Source organism: Heterocephalus glaber, unplaced genomic scaffold (assembly GCF_053883595.1).
Source record: "Heterocephalus glaber isolate CG9 unplaced genomic scaffold, H.glaber_assembly_v1.0 deba00001662, whole genome shotgun sequence".
NCBI lineage: Eukaryota > Metazoa > Chordata > Mammalia > Rodentia > Bathyergidae > Heterocephalus > Heterocephalus glaber.
In genome coordinates this window covers 4,099,011-4,119,778 of record NW_028258403.1, presented here as the reverse complement: position 1 = coordinate 4,119,778, position 20,768 = coordinate 4,099,011, and the positions used below count along the sequence as shown (strand labels likewise).

Below are 20,768 nucleotides of genomic sequence, written 5' to 3'. Positions count from 1 at the left end.
AAGTCGTGATATCCTGATAGAACTATTCTAAAATGTTCCCAGTGAACTCTGCTCAGCGGTGTCTAGTCTTTTGAAGTTTATAGTATCTTTTATCTCAGGTGAAATATCCACATTACCTCATTCTGCTGTCCCCCGCATCACTAACAGTATTTTTCCCAGACTAAGTGGTCAAATCTAGAGCGAATCAGAAAATTTGTTTTTAGATCTCACTCATTTATCCAATAAAATTGAAGTTCTGTGTTACAAGTGCAGCAGTAAATGCAGGAGATTATGTGGAGAGCAAAACCAGATGTCATCACCATCATAGAGCTCTCGATAACAGTATTACAACTGTTAGGAATGAAGGTACAGTATGCGTTGTTTGTGAGAATGGAGGTCAGTGGGCAATTTAATGGGACCCTGTCTCAAAATGAAAAAGTCTGGGGAATGCAGCTCAGTATCAGAGTGCTTGCAAGGTCCTGGATTCAATTCCCCAGTACAAAAAAAAGGTTTCCTCTGCTTAGACTTGGGTCCCATCTCAGAGGAATCTCATTATTTATATGCAAGCACTCAAAAATTTGAAATTGTAGATACTTTTTTCCCCCCCAATACTAGAGATTGAACCCAGGGCCTTCTCACTGGGCTACACTGGGGGGTGGGGTGGGGCGGTGAGACAAGATCTCACCATATAGTCAAGGCTGGCCTTAAGTTCACTATGTAACAGCCCAGGCTGGCCTCGAACTCGTGGGAATCCTCCTGCCTCAGCATGCTGAGTGCTGGGAATACAGATGTGCACCACCATGCCTGCCTATTTCAGCCCTTTTTATTTTTTATTTTGAGGGTCTTGTTAAATCACTAAATTGCCAACAGTGCTGGGCTGGAATTTGACATCCTGCCTCAGCTTCCCAGAGATTACAGGTGTGTGCCAACTTGCCTGGCTTCTGAAGACACTTTTTATACCAAGCATTTTGAATAAAAGATACTCAGTCTGTTTAGTAAATGGCAAAGGCAGATCTGTGACTTTCCTTCCTTTTTTTTATCACAAGCTATTTAATACTGCTATGGGAGAAGTCATTTGCTCTTAATGTATTAATTTTTAAAAATACCTAACATTGCTGAAAACAAATATTTTAAGGGTCGTAATGTAAGTAAAAGTGCTTTATGAAGCTCCTACAAAAGTGCCCATTACTGTGTACCAGGCCAGACACTTAAACACATACTGACTGAGGGAACCCGAGGGAGTGGTATAATCGCCTCTTTGGAAGTTTATCATTTCCTTCTGCAGGACTGAACTTTTTCCACAGGAGGTGGCTTTGAGTTGTGTTTTGTAAGAGGGGAAGGGTGGATCCTGGTTTAAGAAGTAAAAGCAGCTATTTCAATAACAATAAGAATGGTATAGGCTAGGGCTGAACAGGAAAAGGGGATGGGAACAAAAGAAACTTGGCTAGCAGCCAACAGATACATCCTCCCCATAAGCAAGGGAAATAAGACATAGTACCACTACTGTCTTACATTCATGTACTTACTATTTTCTTTTATGGTGCTGGGGATTGAACCCAAGGCTTCCTGCATGCTAGGCAAGCCCTCTACTACTGAACTACATCCCCAGCCTCACACATTTCATTTTTATTTATCAAAACTCTTCTACATAAATGATTTCATAATTAACCTGTAAAGTAGATAAGACAGTCTAGGGAGCAGTCATTATACAAATTTGCTTGTAGTTTTTAGGGATCTGGAAATTGAACCAAAGCATGGCTGTTGGCCTAGGGTAGAGTATGTGCTTAGCATATTTGAAGCCATGGGTTCCATCTCCAGCACCATGGGGAGTGGGGCAGGGGAGACTATGGATTTGTTTTACAACTACAGTAGTTGCAGAATGAAGAGAGAGCCACACTGATCCCAAACTTGGCTCCATGAGCCTTTGGCTGGTCTGGAGACAGTGTTATAGGGTGCAGTGGACCCTTGACAACTGGCCTGACATATGACATATGAACAACTTGGGTTATGACTGGAATTTTAGTTTTAACTTACAACCAAAGTCTTGAGTTACTACCCAAATGCTGACTGTTTGTGCTTCTGGATGGTCTCATGTACAGATTTAAACCTTAAAGGGCCGGGGATTTAGCTCAGTGGCATCATGCCTGGCTGACAGGCCCAAGGTCCTCAGTTCAATTCCCAGTACTAGGGGAAAAAAAAAAAAGGAAACAAAAACAAAAAACAGATTTAACCCTTAAAGAGTTCTGGAAGGAATGCTACAACATCCTTTCCTGTGTGGCGTTGAGAAATCCTGCACAAATGTCTCTCTAAGGACACTGAGGTCTGCCTGAATACAGCAGAGAGACTTTGAAGGCTGTGTAGAGGAACCTGAGCCTTCAATTGATTGACTTGAGTTACAACCAGCCCTCACGAACAAATTGAGTTTGTAAGTCAAGGGTCCATTATAGTTTCTTTAAAAATGGCTCACCAATCAAAAGTATTCCAGGTTCTTCTTGCCTTCAACAAAGATTTGGACAGTAACAGTGCCAAAAAATTTACTTGAAAATTGTGGGGTAAAAGAGTATAGGAGAAATCAGCTCTGTGTGAACTTGGAAAGAGAAAAAGAGAGTAAAAGTACTCACCACAGGGCCTGGGATTTAGCTCAGTGGTTCCGGCGCCTGCTTCGAAAGCACAAGGTCCCAAGTTCAGTCCCCCAAACCAAAAACCCCCACAAAAGTACACACTACACTCAGACATGGCTCAGGCTACTATGAAAACTCACACAGGATAGTGGCTTTCCATTATGGCCACTCTTATTTTATATCATCCATGGGAGCTTGGGACATATTGGAGGGTGATCAATTGACTGCCTAGAAAGGGGGATTATGAGGGGTAAAGAAAGAAAGACAATAGAGACAATAGAGACTTGCATAATTTCATAGTACATGGGTGGCCAGGAGGTCAGCGCCTCAGAGTGGGCAAAGACAAAGACACTCCTGAGCAAGCCACTATTTATTGGGTATACACAATAATCACAGGGAGTATCAGGTGACTTAGGGGCAGCAGTGATCCTATGTTGATGAGGATCTTAGGTCACTGAGGATCTTATGTTGATGAGGGTGGTAAGGAGAGCATTCTTTCAATAGTAGGTGGGCCAAGATTGCAGGCTAATAAGGAATCTGTCCTTCCCCCAGGTAAAATCTTTCTCTCTCTCTCTTTTTAAAATTACTATTAGGTTCTCCAAGAACCAGGATGTCTTCAACTGATCTACTCTTGCCCTTGAGCATCATAGTATCACAAGACCATTGAGGCCTCAGCTATGACTGGAGGCAAAATGGAGTTATGTTTCTGCATGCCATAGCCAGCTCACATTGGGCCTTAGACAGGTATAGTCATACTTTAATTATGAAATGATTTGCCCCCCCCAAATTTATGTAGAATGCCTCTCGACAGGGAGAAGTTCTACATACAGGGTCCTCATATTGCCCTGGGATCTTGTAATTGACAGGTCCTGCTCATTTCCCCAGCCAGCTTTGTCATGCCCTATCTCCTATAACATTTCCTCCTGAGAGACATAAATCCCATAAATCTTTATGGGGTGCTGAAGGAGTGGAGGTCTCTGTCTTCTGTAGCTTTTTAAGCTGGAAGGAACTGTAGATCCTACCTTTAGGGATTATGTACTCTCCAACTACCTTGAGATGTTTTGGCTTGTGGATGGGTTGAGGGAAGAAAAATCTGTCAGAAAATAATGAGAAAAGACTTAGTGACCCTCAAGCTGCCTGTTTGATGGGAGAAAGAAACTTTACTATAGTCCAGATATGAGGAGCAAGTCAGACTTCCATGCTTCCTGTAGAGAAGAATGTATGTTAGAGAAGTATGTTATTGGAGGGTGATCAATCCTCCAGCTGCCTAGAAAGGGGGACAGTGAGGGCTAAAGAAAAAAAGACAAAGGGGTTTGTATAATTTCAAAGTATATGGGGACTAGGAGGTCAGTACCTTAGAGTAGGCAAAGACAAAGACTCTGTGAACTAGCCATTATTTATTGGGTACACACAATAATTGGAGGCAGTATCAGATGACTTAGGGGACGGAGGTAATCCTATGTGGCTGAGGACATTATGCTGATGAAGATCTTAGGTCATGACGTTTTTATGTTGAGGAGGACTGCCTGCCCCTGCCTAGCAAGTGTAAGGTCCTGAGTTCGACTCCTGGTACGGGGTTGGTGGGGGGAAATCTAAGAGCCTTAGCTTTAGCAAGGTCTTATTTACTTATCTATAGCAGTGCTGGAACTTTGCTTTTTGAAGAGAAATTTCAAGTCTTCCAGATGTTCACAGGTATAGCCTTTTGCTTTTGGGTAATCTTGTTCTTTAGACAGCTCAAGTGGGACTAGCTTTATTTTAGAAAGATGAATCCAATTATTTATCTCTGGTACTTTTACTGCAGTGGGTGTTATAGGGATTACTGAAAAGGAATCTTTCCATTTCCATTTTAGTTGGTCAGCTGGTGTTTCCTTTCTCCAAGTTTTTTTTTTTTTTTTTTTTTTTTTTTTAACTGGGAACTGAACTTAGGGCCTTGTGCTGAGTTGCATCTCCAGCCCTTTTCTCCAAGTTTTTACAAGCAGTTGGACACCAGGGTGGACACTAATTGTTCCCTGGGCCAGGAGCTGGCAGGATTCTGTTCCCGTGTTATTTGGATAGCCTGTTGTACTTGGCCCAGATTAATGAGATATTCTAAGAGACTCATAATCTCTGGGTCTATAATCATATTGGAGGATAGAAATGGCCTTCTGTATAACATCTCAAATGGGCTCAAACTTATCCCAATTTTGGGCATGTTATAAACCCTCACGAGTGCTATTGGTAGCAATCAGAGCCAAGACTCAAACATCTCTTGGCAAAGTTCTTCCAGAGCTCACTTTAGGGTTTGGTTGGTTCTCTCTACCTTTCCAGAAGATTGAGGTCGCCAAGTGGAATGAAGGCAGTACTTTATTCCTAGGGTCTTTGACACTCCTTGAGTTCTTTGGGAGGTAAAAGAAGGTCCATTGTCACTCTGGAGAGACTGGAGTAGTCCAAATCTCGGGATGATTTCTTTAAGAAGTACCTTGACTATCTCTGTATCCTTTTCTGAACAGATAGGAAAGGCTTCAATCCAGCCTATGAAGATGTCAATTAGGACCAACATCAGTTTAAATCCTCTGCATGGTGACACATGGGTATAGTCTAATTGCCAGTCCTTTCCAGAGTATGTCCCTCTCGTCTGTACAGCTTCTAATAAAGGAGGTGGTTTGGGGTTACCTGGGTTGTTGTAGGCACAAATTGAACAAGCTTTGCCAACTGTTTGGTAGTTGTCGCTAGTCCTAATCTTGTGAAAACTCAAGTGACCATTTCCAATATAGCATCTCTTCCCATATGAAAGGAATCATGAAATGTTTTTATAGCCTTCCACTGTGTTCCTTGGGGAAGGACCAGTTTGCTTCCTAAATACCACCAGAGTCCCCTTTTAATTACCCCTTTATCCTTCTGGGGGGTATAGATTGGTTTTAATGGTTCCTCAAAAACTGGGAATAAGACTAGAGTTTTAAGGGGCTTTAGGGCTGCCCATTTTGCCTCACTTTCAGGCTTTTGATTTTCCAAGGAGATTTCAGACATATCTCTCTGGTGTCCTTTATAGTGCATGACTGCAACCTGTCTGGGAAGATGGACTGCCCCTAGGAGTTATAGGATTTCCTGTAGTGTTTTTGATTAGGAAATCGCCTGGGGTCTTTTAGTCTTATAATTACTGACATAGCTGAATTTGCCCTACTAGGTAATCCCTTATACCATGCAGCAGGATTTACCTGTTGCCTGGTTTGATTAGGGAGACCTGGTGTGGTCCCAACAAGTAAAATATGTTTTGCCCTTAGTTAGAATTTGGAAATTTCCCTCAAGTTTTTTTTTCTTTTGTACTGGGAATTGAACTCAGGGCCTCTCGCTTGTCAGGGAGGCACTGTGTCACTCAGCTTCATCCCTGGCCTGCCAATTTTGTTAATAAATCTCTTCCTAGCAAAGGAGTAGTACACTGTGGGACAATTAGAAACTCACAGTTAAACATTTGCCCTTCGAAGTGACACATCAGAGGAAGAGTAAAGAATCTCCAACTAGGGGTCCCTTCAACCCCAGCCATGGCTATAGAGGAGAGGTTCCCATAGAAGGAAATCAAAACAGAATGAGCTGTCCTTGTATCTATAACCAGTTGAATTGGCTCACCCATGATGTCCAAGATTACCCAGGGTTCCTCAGAGGAGATGGTGATATCCATGGACAGGGGCATTGGAGGTTTCCCTGGGCCTCTTCAGTCCTCAGAGCAGGAACTGAGGGTTCTGGCTGGCCTAGCCCCTCTCTGGGAGTGGGGACAGTCAAACCTCCAGTGCCATCCATCAGGCACATTAGCTGCCTCACATTTAGAACACAGCCCAGGTGGAGGTTTGGTGCAATCTCGTGCCCAGTGTCCAGTCTTCTTACACTTGAAACAAGAACCCTTTCCTCCATTGTCCCTGGGTTTTTCCTTGGATGACCTGGGTAGGTTTAAAGGATTACCAATTGCAACAGCTATAATCTTAGGCTTTCTCTTTTCTCTGTCCTCTGGGTCCTGATTGTTGAACACAGAAAAGGCCGTGTCCAGCAATTGGGTTATAGGTGTCTGAAGCCCCATCTGAAGATTTTGTAGCTTACACTGAATATCTGGGACCGACTGACAGATGATATGTTGTCCCATTAGTGCCTCTCCTTCCCTGAAGATGGATCTATATTAGCATACTTGTGGAAGGCCTCTGCTAATCCGTTATGAAACAAAGCTGAATTTTCTTCTGTGCCCTATAAGACTCCACTCACTTTATCATACTTAACAGACTTTTTAATGCACCTTTTCATTCCTATGGTAAGAGCAGCTAGCATACTAGACATCATTTTTAGTCCATGCTGAGTATTTTGTTGTTGTTGTTGGATAGATGCCTTTATTTAAATTTTATTTTATCCTATTCCCCCCTCAATCCCCCTCCCCTCCCTATGTATTGTTTCTATTTTTCCCTTCCATTTTCACTTTTTTCTTGTCCCTTCCTTCCTTTCTCCCTCTTTCCTCTCTTGTTCCCCTTCCCATTTGAACATTTTCTTCTCATTTTCCAATATCTATTATACATTTTAGTCCTTATTTCCATTTGAGGTTTCTCACCAGAGAAACAATATAGTATTTAAACATGTGTGTCTGATTTATTTCACTTAGGAGTATGGTCTCAAGGTCCATCCATTTAGCTATAAATGCCTGAAGCTCATCCTTCTTTATAGCAGAATAGTACTCTATTGTATAAAGAAACCACATCTTTATTCACTTGTCAGTTGATGGGCATTTGGGCTGTTTCCGAGATTTAGCTATTACACACTGTGTTGGTATAAACATGGGTTGTGCATATATTGATCGGATATGATGCTTTTAATTCTTTTGGGAAGATACCAAGAAGAAGTATAGCTGGGTCAAATGGAGCCTCTAGTTTTAGTGTTTTGAGAAATCTTACACTGATTTCCCCAGTGGTTGTACCAGTCTGTACTCCCACCAACAGTGGAGAAGGGTTCCTTTTTCCCGACAGCCCCTCCAGCGTTTGTAATTGGTTGATTTCTTAATATCTCCTTTTTTTCTTCTTTTTTTTGGTACCAGGGATCAAACTTGGGACCTTGTGCTTGGGAGGCAGGCGCTGGAACCACTGAGCTAAATGCCTGGCCCTTGATTGATTTCTTTTTTTTTTTTTTTTGGTATCAGGGATCAAACTCGGGTCCTTGAGCTTTCAAGGCAGGCAACGGAACCACTGAGCTAAATCCCTGGCCTTTGATTGATTTCTTGATAGCAGCCATTCTTTCTGGAGTGAGATGGAATCTCACATGCTGAGTATTACAGTTCTTTTGAAGGGAGAATAACCTCTCAAGGGTGGTTTTCTTCCCTTTTTAAAGCATGTTATTCATCTGCATAGTTCCTAGCCTCTTGTAGGATTCTTTGTTTTTCATCTGGGGTACAGCAAGTGGTCAAAATGTATTGGACATCTTACCATGTTAAATCAAAAGCAAGGGCCAAAGTTTGAAACCCATCTGCAAACTTATTAGGATCTTCTGATAGTTGGCCTAATTGGTCTTTGCACAGTTAGACATCTGCAACTGATAAAGGAATATGTACTTGAGTATTTCCTTCCATCTCTGGAATTTCTCTTAGGGCCAGGACAAGTTGTGAACCAGAGTAGTAGGAAGCATCATTTTGGGTTTGACCTTCGAAGCTTAAAGCTGTCTGTGTGTATCCGGTGAGACTTAGGGCATCTGAGGAGGCTACGAGGGAGCTGAGGAATGTTGGCTTCCTCTGGGGCACTAGGCTCTAATGGAGTCCCCTGGCTTCTTAGAGGGGAGGGACCTGATCTATTGTCTGAGGATTATAAGTGGGAGGTGACCTCCTGTTGTGGTTATCCCCCTAAATAGATCCAGCAAGACTGAGATCCCCAAGAGACAAATGGGGGATCTTAGAACAGGATCATCCAGGATATCTTTGTCCTCCTCAGAGCCTGTACTAAGTACTGTAGTTCTTGAATCTTTCCTTTGACAAAGAGTTATAAAAGCCTGAACATAAGACATTTCATTCCACCTTTTGTGTTCCAAGAAGAAACACTGTAACTGGACAGTAGTCTCATAGTCTAGAGTGCCATCCTGTCCCATCTTTTGCCATTTTCCAGTTCGTATTATACCCAGATTGTATTACAATAGTAGATAAGTTGTTCTTGTTTTAAATTGTCAGGATCATGAATGTGTTCCCCTCCGAGCCTGCATCCAACCAGCTCACCCTTACTCCTTCTCCAGCTGTCTGGGTCCTGAAGCAGCCATCACTGTCACTGGGTTGGAAATAGCCACGGGTCCTGGTAAGACCATAAGGCTGCTGACCTTCCAGCATCATCCGTCCCCAGTCAGGGCACCATGTCCCTTGGGTTCAGTGATACCCCCTCCCTCCTAAGGGATTCCAACCAGTCATCAGCAGTTCCACTGGGCCTCTAGGGCCGACCACTTGGACACTAGATTGCTGGTCCAGCAGAGGCAGCTCCCAGCATTCTCCCTGCTCCACCCTCAGAAGCTTCTTCAGGCTACCCTCAGAACCTGATGTTTGTTCCCATGTGCCTGAGAAATGACATCTCCAGTATTTCTGTTTTATTTAGAAATGATTTTAAAAAACACTATGCAAGGACAGATCAGTTTAAATTGTGAATGGGCCAGGGATTTAGCTCAGTGGTTCCATTGCTTGCCTTGCAAGCACAAGGACCCAAGATCGATCCTTGGTACCAAAAAAAAAATAAAAAAATAAATAAAAATAAAAAAAATAAATTGTGACTGACCTTGAAATGCTGTGATGTCCCTCCAGACTGAGGGGAAGCTGAGCTCTCTCTCGGGCTCCCATTGCTGGGCTGCTCTGTCTCTCTGTCCTGTATGGGGTGTGGACAAACAGTTGACTCAGGTAGGGGAATCTGATATTGGAAGCTCTCTTCTTTTCTTTTCTTTTTTTTTGAGACAATCTTGCTATGTAGTTCAGGCTAGTCCTGAACTCACTATGTATCCAAGGCTGGCCTCAAACTTGAGTAAATCCTCCTGCCTCAGCCTCCTGAGTGCTTATAACCCTAAGCCACACACTAGGCCTGGAAGCCCTCATCTGAGCCTTCTCTGGATCCCCATCTGCAGGCCTGCTTGGTATAACCTCCTCCTCTTTCTTGTCTGGGTTAGAAAGTGCTAGGAGCCAATGGAAGCTGGGTGGGCATGGGTAGAGCTCTCAGAAAGTGAGAGCAGCAACCTGGGTAGTGAAGACTGGGAAGGAAGGCAGGCCAGGAAGAGATGCAGAAAGGAGACACTTCTAGTCATGTCTTAGGCTATAGAGAGTCAACAGATGGAGACATAAGGCTCAGCCAACCCACTGGGTGACCTAGCAAAGAGCAGAGCTTCTCTGCTTGATCCAGGGACACAGTGAGAGTTACCCTTGGCCTCTCAGCATCTATAGGAGTTTCATGTAAGTGGACAAATGTGAGCTGAGAAAGTGATTTGCAGAGAATGTGTGAAACCCTGTAGGAAACAGGAGAGGAGAGAGGGCCAACAGAGATTCACTGAAGACTGTGGAGGGCTGACTTGAGCATGTAGCTGAGTTTGGGAGGGTGTTTGCCTGCTCCTGACAGAGAGGGTGAGCAGCCTGTGGTGAGGCTCGGTGGGTCCAGTCCCCAAGGCCGTATCTCCAACACAAACTCTGCAGGCCTCCTTTCCAGAAGGACCTGGACTGGGAAAAAACTGCTGGGAGTGAAATCAAAGTTGAGCAAGAAGGGAAAGAGAAGAGGAAAGGTAAGGTCCAGATAAAAATGAGGGATGAGAGAAGAGCCCAGGAATATCAGAGAGGAAGACATGTTTCCGCACACTACTTGGAAACAATAAAAGAGGGGACTCTACCCAGACAAGAAGAATATCCTGAATTTCTCTGCCTTCAGAATCTCAGGATAATTAATTTTATATGAAATGAGCAATAGAAAAATATTACGGTCAAATCCTAAATAAAATTATAATAAGGAAAAAAGAGAAGATGACAATAACAACTCTTATAGACAACAAAAAGTAAAAAAAAAGATAGACTAAAGCAATCTGTTATTATGCAATGAGAAAATAATAGAAGACTCGAAAGAACAACAGATCAACCAGAAATATTCAGAAATGAGGCAACAGAACTTAAGAAATAATTAGAATAGGCCTGGGGATTTAACGCAGTGGTTCTGGTGCCTGGCTTGAAAGCTCAAGGTCCTGAGTTCCATCACTGGTACCAAAAAAAAAAAAAAAGAAAAAAATTAGACCAAAGGGCATAACAGGGTGAAGGGAGGACAGGGAATGGGGAAAAAATAAGAACCAAGATACATCATGTACAGGTATAAGTACTCAATGATAAATGTAAACATATTGAATACCTAAAATGTACCAATAAAAGAATTTAAGCAAACCCCCCCACAAAACCAAAAAACAAAGGTCATAACATTGAGTTACAATCACCCAGACCCATTGCATACTTTTCTACTGTAAATTTGCACTTTAGCATAATAGTAGCCAGCTGTGCCTGGGGGATAAAGGAAACAATCTTTGTGTTTACCCACTTGGTAGGATGAATGGCAAGATGTAGATGTGTGCTCATGTGCAAAAGTGTCAAACTGGGATTTTTACCTACATAATGCTTCATCTAACAGGTTTTATTTATATTTACCTGAGCATTAGAGAGATTAAAAAATATACATACCATTCTTCTGTTATGAAAACATGTATTTAACTATAATGGAATGTGGGTGTGACTCACTGTAGCTGCGCCTGGGGAAAGCAAAAACCCATCTGCATTTACCCACTTGACAGATGAATAGCAAGGTGTACAGGAGCTCCAGAGCAGCAACAAGTGGTTTTACCCATGAAATGTTCATTGCTAAATTTCTGCATGTAGGATTTGTTTTTAAAAAAATTTTCATTTGATTTTTCTGGTAGAAATATCCGAATTCATTACAGTGGCACACAAAAAACCAGATTTGCAAGTTTTAGATGAGGTCAAAAGTGAATCATCAGATTACTCATGCATGGATGATGAAGACAATAATGACTTTTTTTTTTTTTTTTTAGTAATAATGACTTTGATGTTGGCCATGTAAGCCGAAGTTCCTGTGACAGTGAAATGGAGCAAGAATCAACTGATATAGACACAAGGAATACAGACTTCCTTGATTCAGATGACTAAGAGAACAGCAATGTGAGTACATATTTGACTAGTCAAAATGTTGCAAAATGGTCACACAACCAAATAGAATGATCCAATGTTAGAACTAGGTCTGAAAATATAGTGAGTATCTTGGCAGGGGTGACCTACTGGACAGAATGCCAGCACTGCCATTCAATGTTGGAAATTATAACAGACAAAATACTACAAGATGGGGTGAAATACCCAAAGGCTAAATACAAGTAAAACATTCTGTATGCACCAATAGCAATATTAAAAAATGTATTTACTATGACATCTCACTAGCTGAACTGAAAGCATTCATAGGTCTGCTGTACTTAGCAGGGATTTCTCATTGTAATCACAAGAATGCAAAAGACTTATGGAAAAGCAGTGGGTCATCTCGGGCCTGCCTTGCACAAGGTCCTGAGTTCAATTCCCAGTACCAAAAAAAAAAAAGCAATGGGTCAAAATATGGCATAAAGGCTGGAGATTTAGCTTAGTGGTGCTGTGCCTGCCTGGCAAGTGCAAGGTCCTGGGTGTGATTCCCATACCAAGAAAAGTAAAGAGCTACTTTTTTTTTTTGTACCAGGAATTGAACTCAGGACCTTGCGCTTGCCAGACAGGTGGTGGCACCACTGAACTAAATCCCCAGCCTGTAAAGAGCTATCTTTAAAAAAAATGTGGCATAAAAATTTTTGCCTGGGGCCAGGGATGTAGCACAGTGGTACAGTGCCTGCCTGGCAAATGAAAGACCTTGAGTTTGATTCCTGCACACACACACACACACACACACGCACACACACACACACAATTATACCTTTCTAGATGCAAAGACTTATTATTCTGTCAATTTAGAAATTAATCCTGGAATGCATATTGAGGCCATACTCTTAAGTGAAATAAATAGTACACATGTGTAAATACCGAATAGTTTTTCTAGTGTGAGAAACTGAAAGTGTAAATAAGGATTAAAATGATTAAAATGAATAATTCATAATTTGAAATAGGAAGAAAAGGTCCAAAGGGGAAGTGGGAGGGGAAGGGGAAAGGAAAGAAGGAAAAGGAAAAATTATGAGAAAAGAAAAAAATGGAAACAAAGTCTATGTAAATAGGGAAGGGAGCACAGGTAATGGGGAAAAAAGAATCAAGACACATCATGTGCCAATGTGCCGCCTGCTGCACAAGCACAAGGACCCAAGTTCCACCCGTGGTACCAAAAAAAAAAGATACATCATGTACAGGTACAAGCACCCAATGATAAACGTAAACGTATCGTATACCTAAAATGCACCAATAAAAGAATTTCAGCCCCACCCCAAAAATTAATCCTGGAACTCAGCCACCAGGTCCTTATTCCTATAGTAATAAACTGAATGATTTTTTTTTTTTTTTTGAATTTGAGGCTAGCCTCAAACTCATGGCAATCCTCCCACCTCAGCCTCCTGAGTGCTGGGATTACAGGCATGTGCCACCATGCCTGGCCCAAATGATGTTGGGAACAGACTTGCTGCTCCTATTTCCCAAACTAATTGGAATGTGACATTCGACAATTGGTTTATCAGTTTCTAGTTTATGTTACATTTGCTAAAGGAGCACAAGTTGACTAGTGTAGGAACTGTACACAGGAACAAAGCAGAAATTCCAAATGAAGTGTTGCAATTTCAAAACAGAGGATTGTATAGTACAATCTTTAGATTTCAGGAAGATATAATATTGGTCTCATATATGGCCAAGAAAACCAAAGTGTACTGCTCATGTCAACATTGCACTATTATTGGGCCGGGGATTTAGCTCGGTGGTTCTGGCAAGGTCCCGAGTTCGATCTCCAGTACCAAAAAACCCACAAAAACACACACACAAACATTGCACTATTATGGAAATATTGATAGAGAAACCTCAAAACAGAAGCCTGAGGTGGTAACTTTCTACAACAAAACCAAAGGTGGAGTAGATGTTGTTGATAAGTTATGCAGCAACTATAATGTCACTCAAAACGCAAAGCATTGGCCAATGGTTGTGTTTTATTTGATCTTAAACGTGTGACATAAATAATTTGATAGTTTAAAAAGAAAATAACAAATGGAAACTACCATGGAGAAATTTTCTTAGAAGATTGGGACTGGAACTCCTAAGAGATCATTTACAGCAGAGGAAAAACAAAATGTTTCTGCCCAGGGAACTGTACACAAAAAAAATTGTGGAGCACACTAGTGAGCTGACAAGTGAACAGGCAGATGTAGCATCACAAAGACCTACTATGACAACAGGAAAACAAAAAAGATATCAACTGTGCCCTACAGAAAAGGATAGGAAGGGCCTGGGATTTAGCTCAGTGGTGCTGCACCTGCCTCTCGAGTGCAGGGTCTTGAGTTTGATCCCTCATACTGGAAAACAAAACAAAACAAAACAAAAAAACCAGAAGAAAAACCCAGGAAAACAAAACATATGTGCTGTCAGTGTAAGTGATACCTTTGTATGGAACATGTGGTTTTTATGTGTGAAGATTGCCTTAGATGTGACAGTTAAAGATTATTTCTGTGGTAAACTTGTTTGTATCTACATTGTAGTTCACATAGTTTTTATTTCTGATGTGATCTTTTAGGTTTTGTAAGCAAGTAAATAGCTGATGTGAAAATGTTGATGTCTCTTCTAAGCACTCATTGTCAAGAGCTATTCTACATAAATTTTGGGGAAAAATCATTTCATAATTAAAGTATGATGATAGTTGTCTAAGGCTCAATGTCACCTTGCTCAAGAGCAGGCTATGGCATGTGGAAACAACTCCGTTTTGCCTCTGGTCACAGCTGAGGCCTCAATGATCCTGTGATGCTGTGTGGTTGAAGGGTAAGATTTCATCAGCTGAAGACATCCTGGTTCTTTGAGAACCAAGTAGTAAAAAAAAAAAAAAAAAAGAAGAGAAAGGTTTCACCTGGGGAGGGACAAATTCCTAATCAACTTAACTCCTTCCATCTACTATTGTAAAAATGCTCTCCTTACAGTCCTCTTCAGTATAAGAACCTCATAACCTAAGCTCTTCATCGGCATAAGATCCTTATCTAGGTCCGGTGATTTAGCTCAGTGGCACAGTGCCTGCCTGGCAAGTGGGAGGTCCTGAGTTCAATCCTTGGTACAAAAAAAAATCCTCATTTACATAGGATTACCTCCACCCCCTAAGTCACCTGATACTCCCTCCAATGGTTGTGTGTAGCCAATAAATGATGGCTAGCTTGGAGAGTCTTTGTCTTCACCCACTCTGAGGCACTGACCTCCTGGCTCCCAAATACTTTGAAATTACACAAGTCTCTATTGTCTTTTTTCTCTTTAGCCCTCGCCATTCCCCCTTCTAGGCAATCAGAGGATTGATTGCCCTCTGATACTCATTATATTTGATATTTTATTTTATTGATATCTTATTTTCCTGCTAAATGGACATTATACAATATGGTAAGAAGCTCCTGATAAAATAGAAATACAAGAGAGGTGACAAGAACAGCCTGCCACACAGGAAAGGAAAGAAAGCACATATGCTGTCAGTGTAAGCGAGGTATGTGCATGAAACATGCAGTTTTCATACGTGAAGACTGCCTTGGGCATGACAATGGAAGCAAAGATTATTTTTGTTGTAGAGTACTATTGGTATTTTCACTTGGTTCATATAAGAATTCATTTCTGCTGCCTACCTTGCAAGTGCAGGGTCCTGAGTTCAATGCCTGGTACCAAAAAAAAAAAAAAATTATTTCTGATGTTATTTCTTAGGTTTTATAAGCAAGTACATAGCTGATGTGAAAATGTTGATGTTTATTCTAAATGTGGAATACATATTAAAAATTTAATACTTTATTTTATTGATAGTTTATATTCGTGTTAACTACACACACATACACACACACACACACACACACACACACACACACACACACACACACAAAGGCCGGGGATTTAGCTCAGTGGCACCATGCCTGCCTCGTAAGTGCAAAATACTGAGTTTGATCCACGGTACTGCAGTATAATACAATAACCTCCTGACAAAACAGGAAGACCAGTGAGATGTCAAATATGTCCCACAAAAAGGCCAGAAAAGCAAAACATATGTGCTGTCGGTGTAAGTGATACTTCTTGTGTGACAACAGGAAAGCACATGTGCTGTTGTCATGTGTGAAGACTGCCTTAAGTGTGATAATTGAAGTAAAGATTATTTTTCTTGTACAGTTGTATTGGCACATGCCTGTAATCCCAGCACTCAGGAGGCTGGGGCAGGAAGAGCATTGTGAGTTTATTTGTTGTTTTTTTTTGGTACCAGGGATTGAACTCAGCACCTTGCACTTTCGAAGCAGGTGGCGGAACCACTGAGCTAAATCCCCGGCCCTGTAGAGTTGTATTGGTATTTTCATTTTAGTTCATATAGGAATTTATTTCTGTTATTTGTTATTTTTTAGACTTTGTACACCAAAAAACAGTTGATGTTGAAAACCTTGATGCTTTTTTATGAACTCAATAAATATTAAAAATTCAGTACTTTAGGGCCAGGGATTTAGCTCAGTGGTTCTGCCACCTGCCTCAAAAGCACAAGGTCCTGAGCTCAATCCCAGGTAAAAAAAAAAAAAAAAATCAAAAATTCAGTACTTTATTTTTTTATATATTTTTCTTGTTAAGTACCCATTGTTTAATATAATAAAACTCATAAAATTAAAATTAATAATTCATCAATAGAAATATTCTAAAGAATAAATATGGGTATTATACACTCACATTTCTGTGCCTTTATGACAAAATTGGTTAGAATGAAACAACATTTTCTTAGTGAAGATGAAACATTTAAGGAATGTTTAAAGAAAACATTTTAAAACTTAAGGAACTGTTTGATAAAGATGGTAAAGATGGTGTAACATGGGTAGCAGGGGCACTGAAGAAAACCTAAGAGAACAGAACAAATACTAAAATGAGAAGTCAAAAAAGATTTCCCAAAGTGACAAGATTTCAAAGAGCAGGCCATGTAACACTAACCTGGAATAACTATAACTAAGACATATTCTGGCAAAATTGCTGAACTTTAAGAAAGAAGAAAACTTTTCAGAAAAAAATAGTGTGTGATATATTAGAGAAAGAAAATAATATTATCACTGGGCATTTCTATGCCAGAAAAAAAAAATCTATTTCAGATACTCAGTAAAAGAAAATGTGAGCTGAGGATTTTATATCCAACAAAGCTGACCTTCAGGTGTGAAGGGTACATGCTGCAAGAAGCATGCAAAGAATCAGATCATATTGTTTCTATGAACTTTTCCTGAGAAACCTGCTAAGGAACAAATTAACCAGAATGATGTTAGGGACAGCATCATAACTGCTGGTAGTGAGGATGTAATACAATGTATGGTTACTTGTAGAACTAACATTACATGAACATTAAAGAGGGAAAGTATAGAACACCTAAGGGCCATATGATCTGGCAATAGACACAGAACCTCCATATTAAAAGGGAGAGAATGGTGACAGCAGTTACAAAACTTGTTTCAGATGATATTTAGCAATCATATGGCTGGGTGTGGTGGTGCCCAGCTGCAGTCCCAGCACTTGGGAGGCTGAGGCAGGAGGATCACTGTGAGTTTGAAGCCAGCCTGGGCTACATAGTGAGGGACATAGTCAAGGACAGCCTGCATAGTGAGACCATGTCTCAAAAAAAAAAAAAAAAAAAATCTCTGTCCTTAAGAACCAAGATTCTCGGTGTGCTTGAAAATAATACAGACAATATAAAGGAAGTTAAATAAAAATTCTTAATTCTCAAAAAAAAATTGTCAGGATCAAACTTGTCCTATTCATCAAGATACGGCCTAGTGGCAAAGTTGGCGAGATCCGCATGATGAAGGGATCCAATAGATTTCTCATCTGCTTGTCTTGAGATCTAGAAAGAGAAGGGAGACAACTAGGCCTCTGCACCTTAAGGCAGCATCCAATGCATAAGGAAATCTGAAGTCCACAAGGTGCCCCTTGTGTGACTTTATAAAACCTGGATGGATGTCTCTATCCAAGAACCTTAAAGAGATGCCAGAATCATTTTATCACAGACCACAGAAGAACAGAGGAAAGCTCCCCCTGCTCCGGGGACTTTGGTTTCTAGTTTGGACTCATTAATTCATTAGGGAGGAGGGGGCTGGGCCATCTGTTGGCCTTACCTAGTCTAAACTCCCGTGAGGTAATGGCAGAACTTTGCCAAGCAAAGTTTTTCTTTTTTTATTTGTTAAATTCTTTTATTGGTACATTGTAGGTATACAACACAATTACATTTCTCAGTGGGAATTGTACCTTTACATAATGCATCTTGGTTCTTATTTTTTCCCCATTCCTAGCCCTCCCTTCATCCCCTCCACCTTTCCCTATTTACAAAGACTTTATTTCCATTTTTTCCATTTCTCAGCATTTTTCCTTTCCCTTCTTTCCTTTCCCCTGCCCCTCCCACTACCCCTACCCCTTTGGACCTGTTCTTCCTATTTTGCATTATCGATTATTCATTCTAATCATTGGTACATTTTAGGTATACAATATAATGACATTCACCATTGGAAATTTGCACCTTTACATAGTCTCTCTTGGTTCTTATTTTTCACCCTTCCCCTGCCCTCCCTTCAACCCCTCCAGTCCTCCCTATTTACAAAGATTTTGTTCGTATTTTTCCATTTTCTCGTATTAATCCCATTCCTTTCTATCCTTTCCCCTATCCCTTCCACTTCCTTCCCCTTTGCCCCTTTTCTTCCTATTTCACATTACCTATTATACATTTTCATCCTTATTTACACTTTCAGTTTCTCACACCAGAGAAACTATTCGGTATTTACACATGTGTGTCCTATTTATTTCACTTAAGAGTATTGCCTCAATGTGCATCCACTTAGCTATAAATGTTTCTAATTTCTCATTTTTTATGGCTGAGTAGTACTCCATTTTATAAAAAAACCCACATTTTCTTTATCCAGTCTCCAGTTGATGGGCATTTCGGCTGTTTCCAAGTTTTAGCTATCACAAACCGTGCTGCTATGAACATGGGCACACATATATCACTGTGGTATGATTCTTTTAATTCTTTGGGGAAGATCCTCAGCAGTGGAATAGCAGAGTCAAATGGGACTTCCAGTCCTAGTTCTTTGAGGTATCTCCATACTGATTTCCACAGTGGTTGTAACAGTCTACACTCCCACCAGCACTGGAGAAGGGTTCCTCTTTCCCCACAGCCCCTCCAGCATTTGTTATTGGTTGACTTCATGATAGCAGCCATTCTTTCTGGAGTGAGGTGGAATCTCAGTGTTGTTTTCATTTCCAAGCAAAGTTTTTTTTTTTTTTTTTGGTACCGGGGATTGAATTCAGGTCCTTGCGCTTGAGCAGCAGGCGTCGAAACCACTGAGCTAAATCCCCAGCCCTCCAAGCAAAGTTTTTAACCACCTCGTCAAACCTCTTGATGGTCCAACTTGCACTTAGAAATCATATGGAAAAAGCATCTCTTGCATTTACTGTGACAGAAGTACAAAGAGTTGGGGTGGCTCTGCTTTTTAGTTACTTTAATTAGCTGTTCTGTTCCCCCGGCATCAGGCATAGGTCTTTAACTTAACTGCATTTGAACAGGGAAGCACAAAAGCCTTAGGCAGGCTCTTGGACCAGAGAGAGAAGTATTGCTGGCCCTGGGTTCTGGTTTTAAAAGGGACTTTTTTTTTGTACCGGGGATTGAACTCGGGTCCTTGTGCTTGTGCTGCAGGCAGCGAAACCACTGAGCTAAATCCCCGGCTCAAAAGGGACATTTTCTTTGAGTTCCCATTTCTTCCCCCTGGCACTAGGTAAGATGGTCACACTATTTTACCATCTGGGATGGAAGCAGGCCTCCAGTTTTGCCTGAGGGCATCCATCCTTATACCTACACCTGAATTTCCTAGGGGCCACAGTCACAGGAGCTTTTATTTTTTGGTACCGGGAATCAAACTCGGGTCCTTGCGCTTGCAGGACATGATGGAACCACTGAGTTAAATCCCCAGCCCTACTCACAGGAGTTTTTAAAGGGATTGTACACTATTTTCATTTTTGTGTGAAAGAAAATTTTCTTTTTCTTGTTCTCAGAGGCTTAGCTTATAAGGCCAGTTTTAAAAAAGAAAAAAAAGAGATAGAACAAAAGATGGCAGTGGCTGGTGATGTTCGTCCACAGAAAAGTCACACAAGAAGACAAGATGGCTGCTGGCTACATGGCAAGGCAAGAAGCTGGCGGCATCCCCAACCAAACACAAACTGAGAAAAAGCCACTTACAAACTACAGTATGTGGAGACCAGGCCAGCTTAGCAAAATACACAACAAACAAATGCACGGACATGGACATGAAAGCATATCCACAGAGTGAATGCAAGTGTCTAGAAAGAAAAACAAAAGCCTACATTCCCTTCCCTCATCCCCATGACCAGAAAAGCAGCAAACAGCTCCCTGTGTGCCTTGACAACATTCCCCTTCATTCCCAGCCTAGAGGAAAGAATGAGGGAAAGAAGGAGAGAGAAGAAAAAACAAACCAAAACAAAAATTGCCAAAATACCTCACAGCGTTTTAGAAAGAAACAGAATATGGGGCTGGGGATTTAGCTCAGTGGCACTGTGCCTGCCTCGCAAGCGCAAGATCCTGAGTTTGATCCCCAGTACTGGAAAAAAACATTTCAGGGTAAATAGGTATGGGAAAAACCAACTCTGCAGAGTGAACTTGGGCTGAACAAAGAGAAAAAGAGGGTAAAAGTAAAAATAAAATATGCGCCTTATTTAGATGTGGTGCGGGCTACCGTGTAAACTCACACAGGATAGTGGCTTTCCAGTAATGGCTGCTCATCCAAGTTTTTGTGGGAGATAGGGAGAAATTCTACATACAGGGTCCTCCTGTTGCCCTGGGATCTTTTAATTGACAGGTCCTGCTCATTTCTCCAGCCAGCTTTGTCACACCCTATCTCTTATAATAATAACACAGAAATCCCATAGTTGACAGTTGGAAAATCAAGTAGAAGCCAAAGGCTTACAGGATAATC

The 20,768-nt window shown here is 41.2% G+C and overlaps 1 long non-coding RNA gene across 1 annotated transcript; it reads left to right on the top strand.

Annotated features, from left to right (window-relative positions):
* The first annotated feature begins 124 nt into the window (after positions 1–124).
* Positions 125–20,007, top strand: LOC147822319 (uncharacterized). Its single transcript, XR_015445791.1, has 4 exons — positions 125–3,344; positions 8,761–8,881; positions 11,637–11,763; positions 19,831–20,007. It is a non-coding gene; the product is annotated as an uncharacterized LOC147822319 (long non-coding RNA).
* The last annotated feature ends 761 nt before the right edge of the window (positions 20,008–20,768 follow it).